Raw genomic sequence first — 11,065 nt, 5'->3', positions numbered from 1 at the left:
GTGTAGCCTTGGCTGTCCTGGAACTCACTCTGTAGACCAGGCTGGCCTCGAACTCAGAAATCCACCTGCCTCTGCCTCCCGAGTGCTGGGATTAAAGGAGTGTGCCACCACTGCCCAGCGGAAAGTGACTTTCTTATTCCCAAAATTCTTATGCAGGACTAGAGATTGTCACATGAATATATATACCTATATATTTAAATATAAAAACTTAATTAAAAATTTCAAATTTGTTCCACTGTATTTGAATTTTCCAGAACCTAATAGGATAGTCACATATGTAACTGTTTCTCTATATGAACTGTTTTATATATGTGTATATATATATACATATAAATTATATATGTATACACATATACATATGTATACATATACATATGTGTATATATATGTACATATACAATACAATTTTGTATTGTTTTTTACATGTATAAAATATAAGAGTGTACTTTTGTTTGTTACATATATTATACACATTCATAGGGAATAATTTATTATGGGAATTTGCCCACATGATTTTAGAGGCAAAGGAATGCCATGAAAGAAAGGCTGTCTCCAAGTTCAAGGCTCTGGGACAGTGGTATTGTGTTTTTGTTTAACACTGAAGCCTTAGAACTAAGGAAGTCAAATATGTAATTCTCAGTTTGAAGATGAGAAGAGGGGAGGGTGGAAAAAAGGAGGAGGAGCAAAGAGAGAAGAAAAGGAGATGGGGAGAAAGGAGGAAGAAGAAGGCAGATGGGGAGGGAGAGGACGATGATGAAGAGAAGAAACAGGGAGAATGAACTGCTTTTTCTCCGCTCCTTTTGTTCTGTGTAGGTCTCCAGCCAATTGGATGGCACCTGCCCGCATTCAGGGCAGATCTGCCTCATTCAAGGTGGTCAGACTTAGGTTCCAGCCTCTCGGAAATGTTGCCATAGACATACCCAGAATTAGTGCTTCACTATTTTCCTAGGTGTTTAGTAGCTAATATTTTTCTTGGTATTTATACTAACTAGTCAAGTTAGTATCTGAAACGAACAACTACACCCTTCATCTAGTTAAATGCTTAAGTAATTGACTAGTAAAACCTCTGTTATCCTCTCTCTGTATACACTCAAAGTCACAGCGTTATAACTATTGAAGCACATTTGATGGGAATTTGTATTTTGGAAGTAAAGTGTGCATTTATCCAACCTCTCCTAATTCCTAATGGTGATTTGAGTTTCAGAATAAATAAATGAAATTAGAGTTCATTTAAAAATATTTTCAGGAACTTTATCCAAGACAGAGATTCTCAGGTTTGAGAGAGTAAAGATTTCTTTGTTAAGAATCAAGTAATAAAACTTCTTTGTATAGTAAAGGGTATTTCTAGCTGCTTATTTCCTGTATGGGTAGTCAAAGGAACTCAATTTAATTTGAAGCAGTGTTTACTAAGTGCACACTGCATAATACTGTTTTCTGTTAATACGGTACCATGAAAAATTTTGAGTACTCGTAGTCAGGCTTTCTCATGCTTCTGTGTCAGTTGTCAGCTGTCACCAGGCATACCTCTATTGAGTCTGCTTGCCTGGCTCATCTGTAGTCTGTAACTTTAATTTTTTTCAAACCTTATTTTTAATGATGGTTCTTAAACGCTTTAACCTCCTTTTAGCCTATCACCCTCCAGAGGTAGTGGGAAAAAAAGGACATGGGGGAAGTGGACCTGTTTAGAAAGGTTCTTTGGAGCAACTCCTGACTATGCTGTCTGGAAATCAGGAGTTCAGTTCACAGGTTAGCAATGGCAGCTCGATCTACTTATAAACACTTCAGTGATACACCAGCAGTCCAGTTCAGTAGTGTCATTTTAACAACAATGGTGACACGACCTAGTAGAGACAGTAAGACCTCAGCCTTGGCATGGGTCAGCAGGAGGGCCCAGCAGGAACACCAGGTGAAGTTCTTGGCTGTGCCTCTCTCAGGGAAGTGAAGATCAGTGAAGAGTTGCACAGCTAGCTGTACCAGCAAGCAAAGCTCCGTCGTGTTACTCGGTGGACTTCTGTTTATACACTCCAAACATCATGTGTCCTCCATGGGTCTTGCACAGCATGTAAGCCTGTCTCAGCTGACATCACTCTGCCAATCAGCCTGGGTCTGAGGAAGCAGCAAGAAGCCGCAGCACAGCACCAGGTTTTTTGGTGCGGTTCTCTCTATGGAGTCCCAAAAGATGCAGCTCAACTATGCAGTGCAAGGCAGATGGATACGTGTGTGTCATTAGCAAAGAATTCATCACATGTCCTTTCATGTGCTTGCTTTGGCAGAACACCCTTTCACCTGTATCTGCTTCCGCCACACATTCCTTCTTGAGTCTGCCTTAGTCTTTTACCTGTGTCTACTTCAGGTAAACATTCCTTCATGTGTTTGCCATAGCAAAACACCATCCAAACAGCTCCACTTCAGTAGTCCGTGACTATGAATGACATACTGAATACTGTTGGGTCAATGACATCAGATCATGAGTAATTTATTATAATACAATGATGTTATATTTCTCTTGCTAATCTATTTTCTTTTCTTCTTTGTGGTAATTAGCTTCAAGGGCAAGAAAACTAAAAGGAATTGTGTCATTTATAAATTTCTCTGACTGGTTAAACATGGAAAATTGTGAAAGTATGACTTACTTTTCTAAGGCAGATGATCTTTCTGGTACTTTTCTTTTTAGTACAGTGATTCCCAACCATTCTAATGTGGTGGCAGTTTAATATAGCTCCTTATGTTGTGGTGACTCCTAACCATAAATTTTTCATTGCTACTTCATAACTGTAATTTTGCTAATGTTATCAATTGTAATGTAAATATCTATGGTTTTTTTTTTGATGGTCTTAAGAAACCCTTGTGAAAGGATCATAGGGGTGGCAACCCAGAGGTTGAGAATCTGGTTTAGTACATGTAGCATGTAGTTTTTGATACCCCACTTTAAGCTCTGGGCACTGCACTACCAACCTCACCCAGGTGCCCTTCGATCCACAGATGAAACACACATACATATTAACTTACTTAAATATGCTTTAGCTCAATGGTCGGGCTCTTCTAAGCCTTCATTGACTGTCATACCCTTCTTTTCAATTCCAGCTCAGCACCCTAAGTCTTCCCTTTACTTAGTTGTCCAGTTTCCTTTTCCTTGTTCAGCCCCCTAAATCTGCCCTTGGCTTAATTATGTTTCTAATATCCTGCCTGCTGCTCCAGACCCAGGCAGAAAAGCAACCAGTGGGCACTCTGCCTGAGATCTCACATAGCTGATGGCTCTTTCTCTCTCCGAAGCATGGCAAAATGTCTCTCTCTTCCCTTGTCTGTTAGCCTGCCTACGGGAAAACTGGAAGTCCTGCCTGTTCTGCCCAGCTCATTGGCCACGAGCATCTTTATTGATCTATCAGGAACCAGTTGGGGAGCAGGGTCTTCAGGGTTCACATACAGATTCCTGGTCAGAGCATTAGAACTACCCCCTGTAGGTACAAGCAGCAATTCACTCAGAGTTTTCACATTGCTCACTTTATCTAAGGAAGAGTCTTCCTCCAATAAATACATTTTTCTTTCTTGTTGTAAAAGTAATACATAAGCATTGAAGAAATCTTGGCAACTCTCTGTACCAAACATAGCAGATAAACTTCGTTCCCTATACCGCAAGTTCCTCATCCGTATATTCAACCAGCTGAAGGTAAAATAATAATAAATACCGTATCTGAACTGAATGTGGACTGCATTTTTTCTTCTCATTGTTTCCTAAGCAACACAATATCATACAACTATTTATATAGCACTTATATTGTACCTGAAATTCTATGTGTATTAGTAAGCTTTCATTACTATCATAAATGCTTGACAAAAAGTGCTTATTAAGGAAATACTTTCATTTAGTTTTCAGTACCGAGAGTTCAAAGTCCAAATTATATTTTGGAAGTTCTGTTGGAACATGATGTTCCCATGATGGATGGCTATGTATATAAGGAGTTAAGAAATAAGAAACAGTTAGGAAGTGTTGCTACTTTTATCATATCCCTCTCATAAGGACCATCAGTCTTTTCAGAGACAGGATCTCAGTTAACGGACTCCCACTAGATCACATCTGTAAAGGCTCTACCACTTCCCAGCATTGGCACTCATTAAGCTTTTAACAGGTGGCCACTTGAATACTTGAATCATAAGTGTAAGTAATTAGAGAGTCTCTAAAGCATAGAAGAGGTTTTATGTATAGATGATATGTATGTATAATAACATTTTATATAAGTGATTCAATTATCCTTTAATTTTAGTATTCATAGGAAAATTTGGAATCCCTTATTACTAAGAATAAATATTCTATTTGTATATTTAAAAATAACTAAAATATGTTTGGTGTGCTAGATATGTTTTTATAATTAAGATTCTGTGTTGAAATGAGAAGACAGTAGATGATACACATTTATGGAATGCTGGAATCTCTGGGACATAAATTGCAATAGAGTATATCTATTCTAAGATATTGGTGATTGCTGGAAAACATTAGTTTTAGTAAAAAACACAGAAAGGAAACTTTGGAAAACAGAAGCAGAGAGTCTGGTGGTCTTGGCTTCTGTAGGGGAGTGTGAGTGCAACTTCAGAGCAACCATGGCTTAAGACAAAGAGAGCCCTGGGAAACTCCTACTGCTCTTTCAATAATAGATAACTGAGGGAATCAAGGAGAAAGGGAGGGGAAGAAAAAGGAAGGGGAGGGAGGGAGAGGGAGAGGGAGAGGGAGAGGGAGAGGGAGAAGTATGAAGAGGACCCTCTTAGGACTCAACCAAAACAGTGTGTCAAGAAGCTCTTTTAAAAGATCTTGAGTTTTCTAGTTGGGACATTGAGTATTTCAGTTCCATTTTTATTTCAGCTTGTGTTCCTTTTAATGTTTCTATCTTATTGAGTTCAGTTTTCAAATCTGGACTTATCTTCATCATTTCATTCTTTTGGCCTTGTATTTGTATTTTCTTGGATATAACCCATGTCTTTGTTATCCTCTTAGAGTTCAGTGAAGTATTTGTGTCTTTGTTAAAGTCCTTGAGTTCTTTAGTGAAGTTTATAATTTTTTTTCTTGATTCTGTGTCCTGGGCAGTTTTTATTATTGGTAAAATATTAGAATATTATTAGCAAATATAAAAAATAAATGCTAGCAGAACATATAAAAAGTGATATTCTTGCCCACCTATTATCACCTGGGGTTCAGGCTTTTGTAATTCAAGAACATTTGTTTTGAGTAAATAAATCTTTTCAGCATACATACTGAGTGAAAAGCTCTGCAGTGCTGCTCCTGTCTTCCCAGTGGGCTTTGAATGTCTTTAGGACAGAGACTGAGTTAGGTTTCTCCTTACTGCTCCATGGTAAGCACTGTAGTGGGAGGGAGAAGGAATTAAGAAATTATACTTCCAGCTCTTGTGAAGGCAGCTAGCTTGAGGCTAGGGAGCGCTGAGCCACATGTCGTGCCCTGCGTTACCCAGACTAGCAAACAATACAGTCAAGATGGCTAAAGGTGACCCCAAGAAACCAAAGGGCAAGATGTCTGTTTATGCTTTCTTCGTTTAGACATGCAGGGAAAAACATAAGAAGAAAAACCCAGAGGTTTCAGTCAATTTTGCAGAGTTTTCCAAGAAGTGCTCTGAGAGGTGGAAGACCATATCTAGCAAAGAGAAATCAAAGTTTGATGAAATGGCAAAGGCAGATAAAATGTGCTATGATCGGGAGATGAAAGATTATGGACTAGCTAAATAAAGGAGGCAAGAAGAAGAAGAACCCAAATGCCCCCAAAAGACCTCCATCTGGATTTTTCTTATTCTGCTCTGAATTCTGCCCCAAGATCAAATCTACAAACCCTGGCATCTCCAATGGAGATGTGGCAAAAAAGCTGGGTGAGATGTGGAATAACTAAAGTGACAGTGAAAAGCAGCCTTACGTTACCAAGGCAGCAAAGCTGAAGAAGTATGAGAGGGATGCTGCTGACAGTAAGTCTAAAGGGAAGTTTGATGGTGCCATGGGTCCTGCTAAAGTTGCCCGGAAAAAGGTGGAAGAAGAGGAAGAGGAGGAAGAAGAAGAAGAGGAGGAGGAGGAAGATGAATNAAAAACTCTGTCTCCTTGTGAATACCTTATAGTAGTAGAGTGCTGTGATGGACGTATCTCTTATTTGAGTCGTGCCTGTTGCCCTTGTTAGGTTTAATTACAAAATTTGATCACGATCATATTGTAGTTTCTCAAAGTGTCAGTGGTTTACATGAAGTGGCCGCGGGTGTCCAGAGTGCCCTGAAACTGTATCAATCTGTACATAGCTCCAGACATTTTTAAAATGAAAAGGTACTCTCGCATCCTCCTCACTCAGTGCACTTTGCTGTTGGTGTGACAAGGCATTTGAAGATGTTTCTGACATTTTGTTCTCAACTTGTAAGGTCGTGTTAACTGTATGGTTGTTGGCTCGAAATCCTGAGTTGTCAGCTGTACATATCTATAGTTTGTAAAGAGAACAAAACAACCCAGACGGATTCTTGATGCTCCTTGTTTGGCGTGGAGGCTGGGAGGGAAAGATGCCCTTTGGAGGGGCCATAGCTCACTGTGAGGCTGGACCTGTTGATACTGTGGTGGCCATCACCGCTTCAGATTGTCCTGTTTTTGTATATAGTGGCATAGCATTCTGCTGACATTCTTAGCTGTGGATGGGGGAGGGGTCAGCTGGAATGAGAAGTGTTTGGAGTTTTTTCTTTAGTTAAGTGCAGTAGGTTGTAAACTTTTAAAGAAACTGTAGAACTCATCATTGTCAGCAAAGCAAAGAACTACTACATCAATACGCAATTTGCAACATTCTGTTATATTTTTGTATGTTTAGAATGCTGAAATGTTTTTGAAGTTAAATAAACAGTATTACATTTTTAAAAATTATATTTTTAGTCATGAAATACAACTAATGGAAATCTTTGCATTTATAAGATGCCTTAAAATTTACACTTAAATTGTTAGTTAAAACACTGAAATCGATAAAATTATTCAAGGAATATAAAAAAGAAATATATTAATATATAATGAAGAAACATAACTGACAGGGAATTGTGTGGGACAATGTTAATCAATAGAACGAACTTTCAGAAATATGTAAATAAACATTAAAGAATTCACTCAGAACTTATCCTTGGTGAGGCAGCAATGTGGCTTTAGAAGCAAAGGTCCCTTCCTCCGTAGCTCACTCTGGGAACACATAACAAGTGTCACTGGGCTGTATTCTACCTCCAGCCTGAAGATCACCTGTCAATATGTATAAAAAAATGGAGAAATACTGAGTCAGAACTTCACAGTATTACATGAGGTAGACATCTAGCCTGAGTCCTAGATACTACACAAAGATGGGCCTGGTACCCAGGCCGCACAACTACAAGAAATCGCTCAGAGGTAAGGGTGTCCTGTCCCCAGAGTGACTGCAAGGAATCAGGCCTTCTCTGCTCTAGAAGGAAGTTGCATATAGATGTTATATCCCCTGCCTAGGCCTTTCTCCCTCATTGTACACTTCTCTCATTTGGTAGGTAATCTCAATATAGTAGGCCAGCGATGCTCTGTCACTTATGCTCCCGTTCATGTTCACAGGCTAGGCCTAGTCTGGAGCTTCTGCCTCCTGGGTGTGGAGATTACCTTAGGTCATCTGATGACACTTCTTCACCTCTTCCTCTTTTCATTCTCTGGCTGGAGCTGCTTTATCGCCTCCCTCTTTCTTTATTGTTTCATCTTCTGTTCACTTTCCCTCTTCTAATTTCCCAACTTTATCTAATACTAACTGCTAGTCTTATTCTGTTTGTTTCTCCTCCATTTTCACTCTGAACAACTAATTTCTTAGTGTATACTATATTACCCTTGGTCTTTCATTCTCCCCAAATGTTTTGAGTTGAAGAAATAATGGATTTTAATCAGCTACTACTGTGTCTTTGTAGTGAGACTCTCCATGTATATGCTTACGTACACAGGTGATTTTCTGCATTTGGAGCAGTGCTGAGGTGCAAGCCTGATACCCTGAGCATGTGGGTCAGAGGGTTAGCTACTGATACCCTGAGCATGTGGGTCAGAGGGTTAGCTACTGATATCCTGAGCATGTGGGTCAGAGGGTTAGCTACTGATATCCTGAGCATGTGGGTCAGAGGGTTAGCTACTGATACCCTGAGCATGTGGGTCAGAGGGTTAGCTACTGAGAAATACCCCCAATCTTCTATAATAGTAACACCTCAAACCTAGTCACACTTGAATACTGCAGATACCACTACTGATTAAATATAGGTGATTTTTAAAAACCCAGACAATAGCCTAGTCCCAGATTTGCTGAAATAAAGGAAGCATGAAAAATCAGGCAACACAGTTTCTCTGAAAATTATCAGTTTCACAGTAATGGAATAAAATAAGCATTAACTTTATGAAATTCCGGACAGAGAATTAAAAAAGAATGATTATATCTATGTTTAATGAAGTTTAAAGAGGACATGAATAAATCCTGAATGAATTCTAAGAGAATGAATGTCGTCCTCTTATAAGACAGGATAAGAAAGAGAATTCAATAAAGAGAGAAGTAAATGGAAAAATTGGAATGACTCTAGGAGACAGAGTGAATGGAGTACCCCAGGAGGACATGGCTTACACAATCAACTAAGCAGGGCTTACATGGGCTCACAGAGATTGAAGTGATGAGCATGGGGCAGACATGCATGTGTCTGTACCAGGTCCTCTGCGTAGATATTATGACTAGCAGCTTGCTGTTTGTGTGGGACTCCTAATAGCAGGAGCTGGAGCATCTTTGACTCTTGCCTGTACCTGAGACTCTTCCTTCTGTTGGGTTGCCATTGATTTGAGGGCTTTTGCATTTTCTTATCATAACTTGTTTTGTTCTGTTTGACTATTGTCTCTTGAAGGCCTGGTTGTTTCTGAAGAGGAAACAGAGGAAGAGTGGATCTTTTGGAGAGGGTAGGTGTGGGTAGCTGGGAGGAAGTAGAAGGAGAAGAGACTGGGCAGGGTGTATTGTACAAAAGAAGAATCTATTTTCAATTAAAAAAAAAACTCTCAAGTCAGATAAAAACAACAAAGCCCACAAAAACATTCATGTAAAGGCCCACCAATGGAATAGACCGAGAGGAAGGCAGATTATCAGGGTGTGAAGACAAAGTAGGTTATTAGAATAGTCAGACAGTGACAAAGATAACATGTTAGAAAAGGGCACACAGACATAGCTATAGGATATTATTAAAAGACTAACATAGGAATCATGGAAATAAAAGAGGGAGAAGTTGCTCAAGCTAAATGCATAGAAAACATATTCAATAAAAGAATAGGAGAAAATACCCCAAACCCAGAGAAAGAGATCTCCCTGCAGCTAGAGGAGGCATTTAATGCAAAATGAATGAGACCAGAAAAGAATCTCCTAACATCATACTGTAGTAAAAAACAATTATGAACAAGAAAGACTATATAAACCAGAACAACAGCAAATTTCTTTCTTTTTGACAGCAAATTTCTTTTTTTTAATTTTCTTTATTTGCATTTCAAATGCTATCCCAAAAGTTCCCTATACCCCCCCCCCCCCGCCCCTGCTCTCCTACCCACCCACTCCCACTACTTAGCCCAGGCCTTCCCTTGTGCTGGGTCATATAAAGTTGACAGCAAATTTCTTAACAGAAATTATAAGGCCAGGAGAACATAGGATGTTTAATGTCAAGCTTTGAAAGATGGTACTGTTAACCCAGCAAACTGATTCCTAGGTAAAGAATGAAAAACTTTCATGATAAGCACAAACTAAAGGAATTTCTGACTAAGCTAGGGCTACAGAAACCCTATATACAGACTCCTATGAACAGAAGAGAGAAAGACACAACCTTTGAAGCCACAGGAAGAGGTTAACTGGACTAAGATAGCAAATAGGAAAATGAGAATTAAGGAAGTAGCAAACATTGAAAAAAAAAGGGATATATCCTTAAGGAATAAACTGAATCTTCTTTTGTGATTTTGTTTTTATTTTATGTGTATGGATGTATTGCTTACACATATGTCTGTGAAGCATATGTGTATGGTACCCATGGAGGATAGAAGAGGGAATGAGATCCCTCTGGAATTGAAGCTACACATGGGTTTTAGCAGCCATGTGGATGGTGAGAATTGAGTTCAGGAAAAGAAGTTAGTAGTCTTAATTGCTAAGCTATCTCTCTTGCCCCAGTAACTGAATCATAACGGTCTCAATTCTCCACGTAAAGGCTAGCAGATTGGATTAGAAAATAGGACCCATGAAATATAGCTCATTGGCAAAGACAAACAGCCTTAGGGTGAAAAATGGAAAAAGATATTCCAAGTTGATGAAATTAGAGAGCAAACAGATGTAGCAATACATCTGACAAATTAGACTTCGAACTTGAAGAGAAAGGTAGTTTCATTTTGAAAGCTCCATCATGAGGATGTTGTAACTTTTTTTGTTTGTTTTTTGTTTTGTTCTGTTTTTTGTTTTTTGCTTTTGTTTTTTTCCAAGACAAGGTTTCTCTCTGTAGCCCTGGCTGCCCTGGAACTCACTCCTCGCTCTGTAGACCAGGCTGGCCTCAAACTCAGAAATCCACCTGTATCTGCCTCCCAAGTGCTGGAATTAAACGCATGCACCACCACTGCCCAGCTGATGTTGTAACTCTTCATATCTGTTCATTGAACATCACTGCATCTAATTTCATAAAGCAAAAGATGCAGATGCACATTACCACAGTATTAATAGGAGACTTCAATACCTTATTCGCATTATTAAACAAGCCATCGTGAAATAAGTAAGCAAGAGGACATCAAACTAATAAATTTATGCATACATTTGACCTATCAAAATTAAACCAATGAGATTGAAACAGAAATTAAAAAAAAAAATCCCCCAAGCAAAAGAAAACCCCAGGACCCAATGGACTCATTGCTGAATTCCACCTAACCTTTAAAGAATTCAGATCAATGTTTCTTTTTTTTAATTTATTTACATTTCAAATGCTATCCCGAAAGTTCCCTATACCCCCCCTCGCCCCTGCTCCCCTACCCACCCACTCCCACTACTTGGCCCAGGCCTTCCCTTGTG

General features: G+C 39.1%; 1 protein-coding gene and 1 pseudogene across 1 annotated transcript in view; both read left to right on the top strand.

Moving 5' to 3' along the window:
* Hpse2 (heparanase 2 (inactive)) overlaps window positions 1-11,065 on the top strand; it is a 548,186-nt gene that overhangs the window by 76,644 nt on the left and 460,477 nt on the right. The gene's annotated exons all lie outside the window — the stretch shown is intronic.
* LOC110329621 lies at window positions 5,482-6,166 on the top strand (annotated as a pseudogene).

The sequence above is a fragment of the Mus pahari genome, chromosome 1 (assembly GCF_900095145.1).
Source record: "Mus pahari chromosome 1, PAHARI_EIJ_v1.1, whole genome shotgun sequence".
In the NCBI taxonomy this organism is placed as follows: domain Eukaryota; kingdom Metazoa; phylum Chordata; class Mammalia; order Rodentia; family Muridae; genus Mus; species Mus pahari.
The sequence above is the reverse complement of the archived record's forward strand: the minus strand, read 5'-3'. Positions and strand labels throughout refer to the sequence as shown.